This window comes from Herpailurus yagouaroundi, unplaced genomic scaffold, assembly GCF_014898765.1.
Source record: "Herpailurus yagouaroundi ecotype Mexico unplaced genomic scaffold, PumYag 139, whole genome shotgun sequence".
Lineage (NCBI taxonomy): Eukaryota > Metazoa > Chordata > Mammalia > Carnivora > Felidae > Herpailurus > Herpailurus yagouaroundi.
The window spans coordinates 28932423-28949266 of record NW_024412394.1 but is presented as its reverse complement, the minus strand read 5'-3'; the positions used below and the strand labels follow the sequence as shown (position 1 = coordinate 28949266).

Sequence of the window (16844 nt, the reverse complement as noted above, 5' to 3'; positions counted from 1 at the left end):
AACAAGGCTTGGAACATCCTTTGCTTAAGAAGAAATGACAACATACTTTCTGTGGGAGTAGAACTTTAAATACAAGTCCACACAAATGGTAGGATTTATGCAGACCCAGTGTTCAGCTGCATTTCAAGTACAGTATTTCCTCCTGGAATGGATTGGCCGCCTGAGTGGTGTGTAGGCATTTCAAGGCATCAGAGAACACAGATGAAGACAACAAACCTTCCTAAAACAGAACAGACTTGCTAAAATTCTTCTGAAGGGAATCATTTCACATTCAACCTAAAGTTTTCTGTGCAAAGAACATTTAACAAACTGAGTCCTAGAGGAGAATTTATGCAGAGATCAAAAAGCAAATCAGTGTGAATGAGTAAATAAAATCAGGCGTGAGTGTCTCGCCAAGCCTCCCTGCAGCCCTGGGCAACTGGGTTTTCTGGACAGAGGCTGGGTCTCACGTACCACGGAGCACTCAGGCACTCATCCTGGGCCCTCGCAGAGGCCTGGAGTCCGAGGCCTCTGCCATACTCAGGTCCTTCCTCACACACATTACCATTGGAGCACTTCGCTCTGAGAGAATGGGCAAGAACTCCCTCCTCCTGAGAGAGGAAACCCCACTCAGGCTAAACCAAAGACTGCCTGACTTAGACGGCCTCTGACCTGCCTGTGGGGTTTCAGCGCCTGCTCCAGAGTGTATAAGTGAGAGGGGATTGGGGGCTGCTGGAGTCAGCTTCCCCCATGAATGAGATGTTGAGCTTCTTTTGCGTAAGACTGTGAATTAGTCATTTGTCCCCAGCAAAGCCAGGGGAGAAGAGATGGTGGGGATCTATAGCCCCCAAGTTCCCTCTAACTGCTGCCACCAAACTTGCCTTCCAAGGGTCTTCTGAGGCTCTGGGTTCCAACTAACGCCTACCCCTCTGGTCGTGGTAGCATTTCTACACAGTTCTTGTCTACTGAATCCTGCACTTGTGAAAAGGGAAACAGGAACCCTTGGGTCTGGCCAAAGAGGCTTCGTGTCCTCAGATTGCTGGTATAGACATGCTAGTGTAGATAGTGATATGTCTCTATTCAGGAATGACTACTTATAAGCACGCTTTATCTTTGTGAAGAGTTGGGCAGATGTTTCCTTTTTGTCCCTACCGCCGCTTCCAAGTCTAGGCTGGGACTCCTGCCTTACTTCCTCTAGCCCCTGGCGAGGCCAGAGCCTGCTTTCCAGGCATTGAGGCAGGGTTGCACTTCCTGGTGTCCTTGTGGACCAGGCTGGGTGGAATAATGTGACCAGCTCCATCTGACAGATGAGCTGTGAGTGAAAATGATATGGGTCACTGCGGGGCCAGAGTCCTTAACAGCAGGCGTGAGACCTTCCAGAGTTCTCTCCCTTTGCCACATCTACCTGCAGCATTCAAGATGGTGGCTGCTCCATCAGCCTGGGTCCCAAGGTGAGGACACACGGAGCAGGGCCCCAGCTAACCCATGTGTAGTAGGAATGAAAAGAAAACTTTATAAACCACAGCATAGCCCATCCCAGCCTGACCAATAGAGGAAGGCTTCTGGCTTTGTTTCATCAATCCATTTACCAAAAACAAGGCCTTACTGATCAATAGCCCTCAGTTTCCCAGGTATATAACTAGATCCACCCTCCAGACCTAAATCTCTTCAAGAAAGATCTTCATTTTATTTTTATTTATTTATTTATTTTTTAACGTTTATCTATTTTGGGGACAGAGAGAGACAGAGCATGAACGGGGGAGGGGCAGAGAGAGAGGGAGACACAGAATCGGAAACAGGCTCCAGGCTCTGAGCCATCAGCCCAGAGCCTGACGCGGGGCTCGAACTCACGGACCGAGAGATCGTGACCTGGCTGAAGTCGGACGCTCAACCGACTGCGCCACCCAGGCGCCCCTGTCAACACTATTCTTTGGACACCACCTCCATCTTTCCAGCTGACTCATTTTAGTATCCCATCTCTAATAACTCTTAGACACCACTGGAATGTTTTATTCATTGATTCAGCTACATTTGTAATGTCTAGAGCCTCTGATGTCTTTACTCCTCCCTTAACACAGGCTAAATTCTATCTTCCATCATTGACCTACTCCCTTGTATACAATCTCAATTTCTCTACAACTCTCTCCTTTCATCATATGCACTTGATGCGACTACAATATTTAGTTTAACCTAAACCCTACCTATACCCCACTTGCAAACCCAATCCTGAACATGGCTGCCTGAAGGTTTTAATTTAAATTCATGACCATTCAACTCAGCAACTATTTCATGTACTCTCTCTTCTTAAATTACCAAGACCCACTCTCTAATTGCCAGTTAACTGGTAATCCTACTTTTAGTTTCCCACTGAGAAAATTGAAGGCATGAGAAGGGAAATTCTTGATCTCCTGAGTATATGAATCTCCTTGCGTGGGAAACACATACTCTGCCTTCTGGATGAATAGTTATTGGCATTACCTAAGGCCTTCTCTTTCACCTCTGTTTCAATTTTTTTTTTTCAACGTTTATTTATTTTTGGGACAGAGAGAGACAGAGCATGAACGGGGGAGGGGCAGAGAGAGAGGGAGACACAGAATCGGAAACAGGCTCCAGGCTCTGAGCCATCAGCCCAGACCCTGACGCGGGGCTCGAACTCACCCAGACCCTGACGCGGGGCTCGAACTCACGGACCGCGATATCGTGACCTGGCTGAAGTCGGACGCTTAACCGACTGCGCCACCCAGGCGCCCCTCTTTCACCTCTGTTTTAAATCCTTTCCCATCCCCTCTAATGAAATCCCCTCAGTGACTGACATCAACTTTATGTTATTCATCAATTTAAAACAGTGGTTATAAACATAGGAAAATGCTATATAATTCTAATCTTTAAAAAAAAAAAAAACACTTTTAATACCACCTTCACTTCCTGCCTCATTTTTCCTCACTATCCATCACAAAACTCCATAAGGGGGCTTCCATTAGGCCTTGGTTTAGGTGTAGGTCCAAGGATCCCTCTCCTCCACTCTCTTATGAATATCCTTCAGTCTGCATTTTGACCACTGTGCCCAGACTCTAAGTACCTCCTATCATATCCCCTTTGCCCAATCCTGTGACCAATTGTTAGAACTGGAAATATTCCCATTGTCAGTATCATTTAGTATCTTTGATCACTTTATCTTTAACCAAAATAATACTTTCTATCCCGTGAGAGTTTTAGTATCTTATTTTGTGAGGCCTTCTCTGATCTCCAAGGCAAGAGGAGTCCCTGCCACTACATGCTTCCATAAAACGTCTTTTTTCATATTCTCTTGGTGTATCATTTGCATGCTGCATGAATTTCCTACCACCATCTTAAGAACAAAATCATGTCTGTTTATAGTACGGTAATTCCAATGCTTAACACACTGCTTGCATACAGCAGTTTCTCAATAAATACGTTGAAATGAAGAAATGAATGCATATATATTTTATAAGATATATCCTGTTTATTTTCTCTTGTACTTCTGACATCCTATCAGTTTTATTCTGATAAAAGAGAATAAAGATCTCCAGAAATGTTTCATATATTGTGTCATCCCATGTCTAACCATGGCATTAAATGACAGAGGGATCCGAAATAATACCTGGTTACTTTGCTTATGGAGTAGGGATAAAAAGAGTAATAGTAAAATAACATTTCAGGGTAGTATATGCTCTTGTATAGGTTAGGGGTTATAAATGTGTCAGACAGAAAATTTGAAATATTACTCAATAATTCTGTTTATAAAATAAATCTATATTGATTAGTTCAGCTAGTACTCACTTTGGTGATATTTCCATCAAGAGAAGATTGACATTAAGACACTATTATAATCTGTGATTCCAGATCTTCTTGTTCTTTCTTGAACAGCCAGGTCAAATTGAGAATCTGGGTTTTTACACGTTCCTATGTCTGGTACTCTTTTTTTTTTTTTTTTTTCCTATGTCTGGGACTCTTTACACAGGTCTCTGTCTGATTTGTACTTTCATTTCCTTTGGTCTTTGCTCAAATAAAAATTATGTCCTCTCCCTAATAATTCCTTGCCAGCTTTATTTACTTCATAGTATTTATTATCAACTAACATACTGTGTATCTGACTCGTTTATTTTTTTCTTTGCCTCTTCTCTCCATTAGAGTGTAATCATAACATGCGCAAGGATTTCTGTTTCCTTTATTCACTGTGATATATATAGTGACTTAAAATCATCTGGCACAGAAAAGCACTCAATATATTCTGAATATATTCTGACTGGAATTAACGAGCTTATCTTCAAGTATCATTCCTCAAAAAGCAACACAACAGAGAAACCTGTTTAGGCCACTTTTTCCTCATAAATTAAGCTTATGCCAATTATAGTAACATTATATTAAGTTCACTTTCAGTTTAGTTAAGGTTCATCTGCCTGGGGATGGTTGCATCCTCATCTCAAGGTAACTGTGAACTTAAAGGGGGTAACAGGTTTGCATGATTATCTTTATCCTTCTAGAAGTTTTTCACCTAAGTTTGTTCAGTTTAGGTTTGACTCCATCACTCAGTGATTTTCCCTTTGATTCTTACCTGAACACAACTATCAATACGGCACTGTCTTTGATCTTTACGAAGCAAAAACATAATATTTGTGACGATTTTTTTTTTATTTATGACAATTCTTGCATGTGACTAGTATACTTTACTAAACTTTTAATAGAATACATTATTCCATTATTATCCATGTATTCCATTTTAATGGAATACTTTTCTGGAATACATCACAGAAATGCTAATAACCAATTATATAGTGATCATTCTTGCTCTTAAAAGTACCCCAACTGGAGTTCTCCTCAGGTGGGCATAGTGGACACCCAGGACTCCACAATGATGTCATCTGTACCAGTGAATGAGAAGAAGCTCCTGGATTTCAAACTAGGAGAGCTGTCAAGCTGGATACTGATGTGGAATTTTTCCCCGAAAGCCATTGCTGGAACATTTCAAAGAGGTTACTAGAGGTATTATGACAAGTATGTCAATGTGAAGAAAGGGGGCCTTGCTGGGATTTCTGTGGTGCTGGCATCTTATGGGCTTTTCAACTACTGTCATTCTTATAAAGAACTCAAACATGAGCAGCTACACAAATACCACTGAAGAGGGCCAGTGCGGAGGCACATTCTGCATTTGTGACCTTGACCTTTGCTTGGCATCCTTGAATCCTTTCATATCCTAATTGAGAATTAACACTCACAAAAAGATGACTGGTACACAGGGAAAAAAATAGGACCCCAACTCATTTCTCTAACACAATTTCCAGGTCCTTGCCATATTGTCTCATCCTTCTCTAGCCCCTCTCTCGATGCTCTCTACCCTCTCCTTAATCCCAGACCCACATTTCTATTTATATATATTAAACAAAGCATTTTAAGGGTTTTAATTTTTTTTGTCTTTAGTCAGTACAAACCCTCACATTTAGTTTCAGTAAAGTAGTTTATCAAGACACACTGTTAACAAAGTCACTTCTTACCCCAAGAGGAAATCTGGTAAACATCGTATTTACTCAGTATAAATTAAAAAAAAAAATAGCACATAGTCATGTAACACCAAGTCAATCAATGTGGGCTGTTTTGCTTTTTTCAATTGTGCTTCCCCTTAAAATACATACACTCACTTTGCTGAAACCACCAAGAGGCAGCTGTGTGGACAGATGGCCTGTGTTGACTACAGTGTAATAAACTATATTAAATGCAATTAACACATTTTCTTACTTCTAACAGGAAGTAGTTGAGTGTCATCTATTTCAGACCAAACTACCTTTTGGGTGTACACATGTACTCATAAATCCTCAGAAGCCATGCGTTTTTTAAGTGAGCACTTCTGTCAGCATTTATAAAAATGTCTAAACTTCTTGATGATAATTATTGCTAGTTATAAAAAATTAGAGAAAAAATATCCACACTGGCCATAATGATTTGATCAGGATGCTGGTTCAATGATGGTTTTACTTTAATAATTCATAGCTATTTAGAGTTTTTGTTAAATGGTCTTTGAGTAAAAAGATGTTTACTAAAGAAGCAACTAAATTTAATTTATGAGACAATTATGACAAAGGAAAAATAAATTTTCTTTTTTCCAGAAAATTTCTATCAATAAGGTCAAGTAAAATTTACAAAAATATAAAATGATAGGTTAACATAAATCTCAGTGTGATAAAATACTATATGTTCTAAAATAATTAATGAGTTTTCTCACTAAATACTAGTTCATGAGAATGTGCTCTGAAAGTTTCAGTTTTGAATGACAAGTTATTGATAATATATTAGAAATTATTGAAAATTAAAAAATCCAAATAAATACAATAACAATAAAAACTTGTTGAATATTCGCTACATCGTTAAAAAAGATAAGCATATCACCAGTGTATCTACTATTACTGTCCTTACTCTGTAAAGGAGAAACCTAGATACAGAGAGAGTGAATAAATTGCCCAGGATTATAGTTTGAGTGTTTTGGGCTTCAGTTCTCAGCAATCTGAATCCAAATCACGAGCTCTTAACACCATGCTACAAAGCCTGCCAATATGAGTTCCAACTGTCTTTTGGATGTAAGACTGAAACCAGCCACTAAAGAGTTTGAAAAGCATTTGTTGATTACCTGAATTGTAACCTTTTCCTTTGTATGAAATGAATATTTTTCATAGTAACCCAGATGAACATTCAAATATTGCTTATAATATTACCTAAAATAAAAAGCAAATAAAATCCATACATGTTGAACCTAAAGCCTCCAGTTTGAAAATTAATGTGCAATATAAATACTTATAATCTATGTTTTATGTGGCATTTAGAGGGGAATAATACAATTTCTAAATCATTTTTAGTAAATATTTAAAATTATAATAAAAAGTATAACAATTTAAAATAATATAATTGAATCCTTAATAATTTACATGATAAAATTGTTCCAAATTAATGGACATTATTATGTATACAATTCCATTTTCCCCAAGATCCATAATTTTCATACTTTTCTGTTTAGTATTATGTATATTTGAAAGCTGGACATCATTAAACCATCTAACTATACATGGAAATCTGTATTACTGAAGTGACTTATTATATATTTGTATAAATAAAAACAAACCGTTTCAAGACATAGAATTCTCTGGAAGAGCTATCACTAGCTTTTACTTTTTAATATGTCCCTATTGAAGTTGTAATCTATAGCTTTGATATAAATTTGGTAACAACAGAAACTTTAAAGTTAAACAATTATCTATAATCTATCATGGAAGAGGACTAAAGCATTCTGGATTATAACACATGAAGAGCATATTTTACAGATTTAAATGCAGCACCTTTATAAAGACTACCTCTTTAATACAAAAGTCAAAAATATCTATATCAATTTTTCATTCTCACTTATATTTATAAAATGTCAAAGGGAATCTATTTTGGATTTAAAATTCCTTTGATGTAGGGTGCCTAGGCGGCTCAGTTGGCTAAGTGTCTGATTCTTGGTTTCGCCTCAGGTCATGATCTCACAGTTCATGAGTTCAAGCCCCATATCAGGCTTTGCTCTGACAGAGCTATCTCTCTCCTCTCTCTGCTTCTCTCTGTTTCAAAAAAAAAAAAAAAAAAAAAAAACTTTAAAGAAATAAAATAAATAAATGGAATTAAAAATAAATATATAAATAAAATTATTTGAAGTTTCTTCATGTGAAGAAATGGAATGGAATATGTGTTCTGAGATCCATCATGAAGCATCAAGGTTACTGAGCATTTGATGCCATCATTTTCAGTATTACTTTTTGAATATAAATGAACCATAAAGTAAATTACTGCAATCTCATATCCGAAGGTTGGAATTCATCTAATGCATTCTCAGCATTGTGGTAATAACAATAGAGGTACTAGAAAAAGCAGGCTGCAGTGAAAAAGACTGACACACATGGACAAATAGCAAAAAAATACGAGAAAAAAATAGCGGTGCCTGAGCGGCTCGGTTAGTTAAGCGGCCCACTCTTGATTTCCTGTCAGGTCATTATCTCATAGTTTGTGGGATTGAGCCCTGCATCAGGCTCTGCACTGACAGCACAGAGCCTGCTTGGGATTCTCTCTCTCCCTTTCTCTCTGCCCCTCCTTGCCTCTCTCAAAATAAATAAATAACTCTTTTAAAAAATTTGAGAAAGATATACATGAAAGGTTAACAGTCAGTTACAAATTACAGTTGCTATAGGGATTGTAAGGAAATGTCCTTGGTAACAATTTATGGTGATAGATGTTAATTAGACTTATTGTGGTGACCATTTTGCAAAGTATACCAATATTAAATTATTATGTTGTATACCCGAAACTAGTATTATATATTAATATATCTAAATTGAAAAAAAATTTGGGGGCGCTTGGGTGGCTGAGTCGATTAAGTGTCCAACTTTGGCTCAGGTCGTGATCTCACGGTTTGTGAGTTTGAACCCTGCATCTGGCTTTGTGTTGACAGCTCAGAGCCTACAACCTGCTTTGGATTCTGTGTCGCCCCCTCTCTCTCTACCCCACCACCGCTCACACTCTTTCTCTCTCTCTCTCTGTCTCTCTCTCTCTCTCAAAAATAAATAAAGATTAAAAAAGAATTAAAAAAATATTTTTCTAGACTTTGTTCATGATGGTGTTTGTACACTTATTCTTCTTTTTGCTCCTGGTGGATAATTTTTCCACCTTCATTCAGTTTATCACTTAAAATCATATGGATCCATTTTCAAACATCTCAGCTTCTGTCTTGACCTTCAAAAAAACAAGGTAAATGATGTAATCTTCCTTCTACTACTTGCAATGTATTTCTGTATAGCCACGTTAAATTCTGTGTTCTTGTTTCTGTTATGTTACTATATATCTATTGTCTTCAATGTTCCTTAATTTCATAAATGATAAACATACATCTTTGTCCATGGCCCTTTCTTGGCATAAAATGCAGATAATTCTATGAAGAATGCTGATACATATTTTAATTGGTCTTTAAAAAGTAATATTTTCCCTTAAAACATAGGGGGATTTAATTTAATAAAATGACCATTTTAATTTTACAAAACATCTCTTTCTTTATTCAGTGCTGTCTTTTCTAAAATATAGATTTAAGGTTTCATTTAACTTTCAGAGACTTTCTACAATATTTGGATTGAGTTTAAGAGATACTTTCCTAGAAACAACAACAACAACAACAACAACAACAACAACAACAAACAAAAATAGTCTAGGTCAAGGGAGATTAAAAGAGAAAGAGTCTTACCATTTGTATTTCCTACAAAGATCAAGCTGGAATAAAGATCTTAAATCCTCAAGGAATCTTTAATTGCATCACTATGAATCATCATCATCGTCATTTACTACTCATCAAGAATGAAATAAAGTTCATTATTTTTCATGAATTTCTTTGAAAAATATAATTGGAAAAATAACCTTAAATTTTATTTTATTTCTACCAATCTTTGGATGATTGCTACTGTTCATGATTACATTTCTTAAATATCATTAGTTATAAACTTAATTCAGACTCCCTAATTTATGCTATATACTGAGAAGATAGTATTATATGGAATAAAAACTCGTAAAAAATGTCATTTTGAAGTTTTAGGATAATGATTAAAAGGTCTAGATAGTAGGGGTCCTGGATGGCTCAGTCGGTTAAGCGTCTGACTTTGGCTCTGGTCCTGATCTTGCAGCCCATGAGCTCGAGCCCTGCATCGGGCCCTGTGCTGGAGCCTACTTTGGATTCTGTGTCTCCCCCTATCCTCTGTCCCTGCCCTGCTCGTGCTCTGTCTTTCTCTCTCTCTCTCAAAAATAAATAAACATTAAAAAAATAAATAATAAAAAATAAAAATAAATAAAAAAGGTCTAGATAGTATTGTTTAGATTAACAAAGCAATATAAATTAAAATAATGTTTCAATGACCTCAATTTAACAAAATGTAAACATTGACAATACTCAGTAATATTTCTGTAGGTTAGGAAGGAAAATTTAAACACTTTCCAAGGCGGTGTGGTCATATCTAACACAATTAAACTCGTCAATATCTGTTGATTCAGCAATTCCACATTAGGTATTAACCCTGTTGAAATACTCCCAAATCATTTCCCCATTTCAATTATTGTCAAAAAGATAATTTGTATCGGAATTATTTAGAATGTTAAAAATTCAGGAAATTAGTAAAGGAAAATATTTAAAGAAATTATGATTCACCAGCACAATTATATGTTATATAATTTATATTAAGCATATTCCAAATAATCTGTTAAAATAAAAATATAAAATTTAAGGGGCACCTGGATGGCTCAGTCAGTTGAACGTCCGACTTTGGCTCAGGTCATGATCTCGCGGTCTGTGAGTTCAAGCCCCTGTCGGGCTCTGTGCTGACAGCTCGGAGCCTGGAGCCTGCCTTGGATTCTGTGTCTCCCTCTCTCTCTGCCCCTCCCCCACTAATGCTCTGTCTCTCTCTATCAAAAATAAATAAACATTAAAAAAAATTTTAATATAAAATTAAAAATTTTATTTTCATAAAAAGTCACAATTTAGTATATATGTATATGTAACAACATTGAAGTCCATGGATAAAAAAATTCTGGAAAGATAAATATAAAAAGTACAGAGGACATGACTAAAGAATGAGATATAGATAGGTATACACATAGGATTAGGAAAAGGTGTAGGTATACATATATATATTTCTATTTCTACATATTGTAATTTCAGATGGTATTTCAGTATTGGTGACTGCTAGAATCTACTCTGTTATTTGCTTGAGACAGCTAGCCAGAAATGAGAATCATATTCAACACAGTGATAGAGCATTTAAATGACTGAATTAGGCATTATTATGATGATCAAGATCAAAAATAGTTTTACTCTTTTAAAATCTAATTAAACATGGAAAATGAGATAGATATGTAAAATATGTAATTGAAATTCTAGGGGTCATTCATAACTCCTGATATTCAAATAAATACAGCTGATTTTTTAAAAAAAATTAACATTTATTTATTATTGAGAGACAGAGAGAGACAGAGCATGAGCATGGGAGGGGTAGAGAGAGGGGAGACACAGAATCTGAAGCAGATTCCAGGCTCTGAGCTGTCTGCACAGACCCTGACATGGGGCTCGAACTCACAAACCGCGAGATCATGACCTGAGCCAAAGTCTGATACTTAACCGACTTAACCACCCAGGCACCCCTATAGCTGATTTTTAATAAGTTTTTAAATCCATTCAAGAAAGGACTTTAGTTAAAAACGTAATGTGTAATTGATTTTAATTTTTTGTATAAAAATTAATGCACAAAACAGATATTTTAATTAAAATGAGAAATATACATGTAGGTGTTAATACAGTTTCAGGAAATAGCAGGTACTCAACATTTAGAAATCATTCATCTGATTTCTTCACATTTTTCGTATATCTTTTCTGCTAATTTTCTGACAGTTACTACTGAAAGCTTTTTGTCAAACTCCCAGTTTAGTCTTTCCATATGTTATATCCACAACTGTCATTACTCTCCACCCATCATTTATGAGAATGACTACTACTTAATTTTAAGGTCTTATTTTTAAACAACACTTATTCAGAGAAGTAGTTCCTAAACAGTAAAAGTAATAAGAAATTCCTGGTCAGTTTTCTTATTACATAATTATGCGAAACATATTCAGATCAATTTGCAAGTTTGTGTTATCAAAGAATTGTATTTAATTATTTGTTTCCAATTGGTATTGATAGGGTCACTGACCCTATCTACTTCATTCAGCACAATGTGCCCAGTGTGAAACCCCATGACTCACAGAATAAGTACTCAATAAATTTCACCAAATGAATGAGATGGTTTTAATTATACTGTTTTGAGTTGCACCACATTCAGGCAAAATCCTGTATTCGTGATCAATTACTACATTTAAAATAATATTTTGAAACAGAAGTTATTATAAATTTAAATGCTTTTCATGAGGTCCTAAGCCTATACAAAACCATCTTTGTGCCTACTAAGCATTCTGGTAAAACACCTGGAACTTAACAGCATTGACAAAGAAGCATCTGTCCCCTTGCTTGTGCACCTAGATTATGGGTTTCAAAGTGCAACTGGGAAAATACAAAGTTGTAAAGGACTTTTTGCCACCAAAAATTAAAAAAAAAATCATGTCTGCATCAGCATCATTGTTTTGTTCTTTGGAGCTTTTATAATTGCCTGACTCAGGCTTGCTAAGCTTTGGCTTTCTCCTCATTACTGAAACTTCATGACCTGCCAAAAGTCTGAGAAAAAATAGGATTCGAAGAGGGAGACAGACAACTAAATATAATAGTCCTTAAAAACAGGTAGTTATTGGAGGCAGTCAAAATAGGAATCTGATAGAAGGAAAAGAAAACCTCACAAATACATTTCATCCAACTCACCCTCTTCAAGAGTATTCTTTGAATGTTGGTAACAAGAGAAGACTACTGAGAAATTAGTCCCTCTATTTCTACTCATCCTATAGCATCTCTGAAAGAGGACAGAAAACCTCTTGAGCTTTTAAGCTCTAATTAGAAGGGAAAACCAACCCTTTGGCCCTTTCACAAGGCCAAAAAGTGCTCTTATAGCTATTACGAAGTGTAAACATTTGCTATCTTGAGTAAGAACATGTGTTTTATGGCAAAAAATGTGTAACAATGTTTCCCACTGCTTTATCAATTTCAAGCATATTTCAACCACCTTTTCCAAACCTTCAGCATATATGTCAATCGCTCAGGAATGCTGTTAAAAAACAGATTCTGAGTCAGTGTTCCTGAGGTTTTGTATTTTAAGAACCTCGAAGGTGATGCTAATGCAGTTAGCTTATAGGCCTCCATTTTGAATAACAAAGATGTTAGACTATAATAATTATTTTTTAATGGATTTAATTTTCACCAATAATATAATTTCATTGTCAACTATATTAGAGATTGTAAAAACTTTAAGATTCTTCTCTCATCTACTCCTCCCAGAAATGTGGATATTTTAAATCTGTTATTACAATTCTTGTTTTACAGCTCATTTAGTCCTCCTTCTGCAGCGCATGGTTGAGAGGAAAAAGTGCATGCATCTTTCCTTCATTCCTCTTTACTCACCCTTTCCCTTTGCATATAGGTATTTGGTTTGCTTCCTTCTTTTAGACAGCGCCTGGCTTATTTAGCCAAGTAATATCTCTTTTGTTGAGGAGCTATTGAAAGCTGCAGTAGCTTGTTTTTAGTTTTGTTGTTGAATTTGAGTAGAGACAGACCTTTTTTCTGTAGGTTCTATGAGGAGTGCAATTGTAAAACAAGAGCAAAGGCACTTCCTCCCACGACCTTACAGTAACCATACAGAATGAATGCCCAGGGACATGCCATCATTGCAATAGCTCAGATTTTTGTTCCTGTTTTTTTTGTTTGTTTGTTTGTTTGTTTGTTTTTTTAATTTGCACACCAGCTCTATTCTTTAGTAAAATTGTAAAAGGCAGCCATTATGGACATTAGGTATCCCAACATAACCATCTGGAGTGTGTCTAGTTTGTTCTTTTTTTTTTTTTTTTTAAATTTTTTTTTCAATGTTTTTATTTATTTTTGGGACAGAGAGAGACAGAGCATGAACGGGGGAGGGGCAGAGAGAGAGGGAGACACAGAATCGGAAGCAGGCTCCAGGCTCCGAGCCATCAGCCCAGAGCCTGACGCGGGGCTCGAACTCCCGGACCGCGAGATCGTGACCTGGCTGAAGTCGGACGCTTAACCGACTGCGCCACCCAGGCGCCCCTAGTTTGTTCTTAATAGGACCAATTTTTATTTGTAGCTTCAGATTTTATATGAAGTTGCATTATTGTGGACTTGGCTGTTTTGTGATGAATTTTTTTTTCATATGCTTATAAAATGAACTGTTGCTATTGTGAGATGGGTTTTAACTGACCTATTAAAGGTTTCTTTCAAATGGCACTACTTTAGGGACATTCTAGTGTTTGCTTCTATTGTTTGGGCCTTATGGATAATGTATACATTCAAAAACAAATCTTGTTGCTGATTTTTCCATTTCCTTCCCTGCACTTTGTTACATCTGGGATATAGTCTAACTCATCTGATTTAATCCACATTTTAAAAAATGCCAAAACTATTAAGGACCTTGTTTACAGACAGATGAAATTGATTTGTGCCAACCAAAAAAAAAAAAAAAAATCACAATCTAAGAGGTATGCCTTGTTAGTCATTTTATTATTTTATTCTATGCCATTTTAGAAGGTAAAAGTTCAAACAAGTTAAAACTGTACCATTATTCAGAATTCATTTATCCATATTATCTTTGATGTAGTCAAACTCAGGGCTGATTCCCTCCACAGCATAGACTTGGACAACTTTCTCTTATGTTTAAAAATAGAAAAGCATTTTACATTTTAGCACTATAAAGTATAATATAATATAGTGTAATATACATAATTATATTATGTATACACTAATATATATGATATAATATACATAATACTATATAATATACATGTGAAACATGTATATAATAATTTTAAATGCTGATACATATTTTATAATCTTGAATACTTACTGATTCTTCCTCACTTACAAAGGTAAGTCATTCCGCCAATATGTATTAAACAGAAAAAATAGAAAATAGTTAATTGGTACAGATCACTAAAATTAATTAAGACACATTCAAAGTGTCTGCCATGTTTTTATAGAAAATACTCTATGTTGTGGCAATATTAGGCAAACAGAAAAACGGGGTGTTCTATGAAAAACAGAGGCTATGGCTCTCCTGTCATTCCTTCTGTATCATTGCATATCAATTCTGGATAAGAAGAGCCTGTCAAATCATCAGGAGCTACGTATTTATGTGGAAAGCTATGTAGAAATAAGGAGGGAGGGACATGCGTGCTGTGTAGTCAGGTCTGAAAATCTGAACATTCCTAGAGTAGCTGTAGCCAATAGGAATAAGGTTGTCAGCAAAACTACTTGTCAGGGTAAAACCCTTATTCTTTTTTCTTAATAGAAAACAGTGCAATGAAAATAAAGAGTTTTAGTGTGAAGTTGGACTTTCAAAAAATTATATGACTTGATTTAGAAAGTTGTGCTCCTGGAAAAAATAAAAGCCTCCTGGACAAAGTCATTTTCATTTTGAAAATTTTTATTCTAGGTAGTTTGTTTTTAAAATTCACTGTTTATCTTCCTGACCCATGCAGTACTTGAGCTTTATAGATAAGTTTTAGGTACTGGCTCAGTTAAATTTTAAGAACTTTAAATTAGTATATTTCTTTAAAGAAAACATTGAATAGACTTGAGAAGATAGACTATTATTTTCATACATAATTATTTAAGAAATAAGCAGATAAAAGAGACTTTAAATTTTCATGGTTTATCTCAGATTATTAACAAGCACACACACAGAATAAAGTTTGTTTACATACGGTTGTTTTCAGCATAAGTTAATTTCACTCATAATTCAAGGAATGTAAGTTCAAGGAAGCAAAACTTTAAATTTTATATTAAAATGCAATCTGCAGGGCACGTGAGTGGCTCAGTTGGTTAAGTGACCGACCTTGGCTCAGGTCATGATTTCACAGTTCTTGGGTTGAGCCCCGTGTCAAGCTCTGTGCTGACAGCTCAGAGCCTGGAGCCTGCTTCAGACTGTTTGTCTCCCTCTCTCTCTCTCTCTGCTCCTCCCCCACTTGAACTCTGTCTCTCTCTGTCTCTCAAAAATAAACAAACATTTAAAAAGCTTAAAAACATGCAAAAAAGTTAAAAAATGCAATCTGCAATATGAAAATGTTAAAATATAAATATGTGATATCAGAATATGAGTTCATACAAGATGGTAACAAGGAAAGTATGGGTTTCAAATCAATTCTTAAATCTTGAAGTAAGAATTTTTCTCTGATACCCAGGACCTCAACCTATAGATTAGAATTCAGTGTAGGAAGAATACTTATTGATACAATGTATAAAATGAATCCTAGTGCTGCCAGTGTTGCTATTGATCTAGACTTTCCTGATTGAATATTTAGTTTTGCTTTCTTCTAAGAACATAGATGATACAGTTGCATTATATCATTTTGGAATAATTTATTTTCTAATTTTTAAAAAAAAAATTTAATGTTTACTTATTTTTGAAAAAGAGAGGGGCAGACTGTGAGCAGGGGAGGGGCAGAGAGAGGGAGAGACAGAATCGGAAGCAGTCTCCAGGCTCTGAGCTGTCAGTACAGGGCCCTGATGGGGGACTCAAACCCACAAACCATGAGAACATGACCTGAGCTAAAGTTGGATGCTTAACCAACTAAGCTATCCAGGGTGCCCCAGGGTAATTTATTTTCTGACAAGAAGCTCTAACCATTCTTTTAAAATTTTTTCTAGTTCTTTGCAATTTTCTTCCCCAGGAGTTCTTCCAAATATTTAACTTCTTACATATTTAAATATGCTGGTCCTCTTCTTTTAAGCGTATAATTAAAAATGTATCATTAAATTCTGTACATTTGGTGTTTCCTATGAATTTCACCCATCTTTATTTTAGGTAATATTTTCTTCTTAACCTTCGCTAGTTCCATCAATATTCTTCTTCCATTTCTGTTTGACATTAAAAATTTTCATCTGTAAGTGGTTTCCTCCTTTCATATAAGGCTATAGTCTCTTTATACACAAGTGCACTTCAAATGACCAATTAAATTAAGAACTCATTCCGGGAAATTGGGTGGAACTATTTTATTGAGTGGGAGGTTAATATCATGTCCTTGTTGAGAAAATGTCGGAGTTAAGCACATCCTTTTACCACCCTTATTTTGGTCATCAACTCAGCATGCAATCCAAGTTCTGTTGATAAATATCTGCAGGTGACAGTAAAGAAACTGTCATTGGCACT

General features: G+C 35.8%; 1 pseudogene; it reads left to right on the top strand.

Moving 5' to 3' along the window:
- Positions 1–4852: 4852 nt before the first annotated feature.
- On the top strand, positions 4853–5119 carry LOC121029130 (ATP synthase subunit f, mitochondrial-like; annotated as a pseudogene).
- Positions 5120–16844: the final 11725 nt, after the last annotated feature.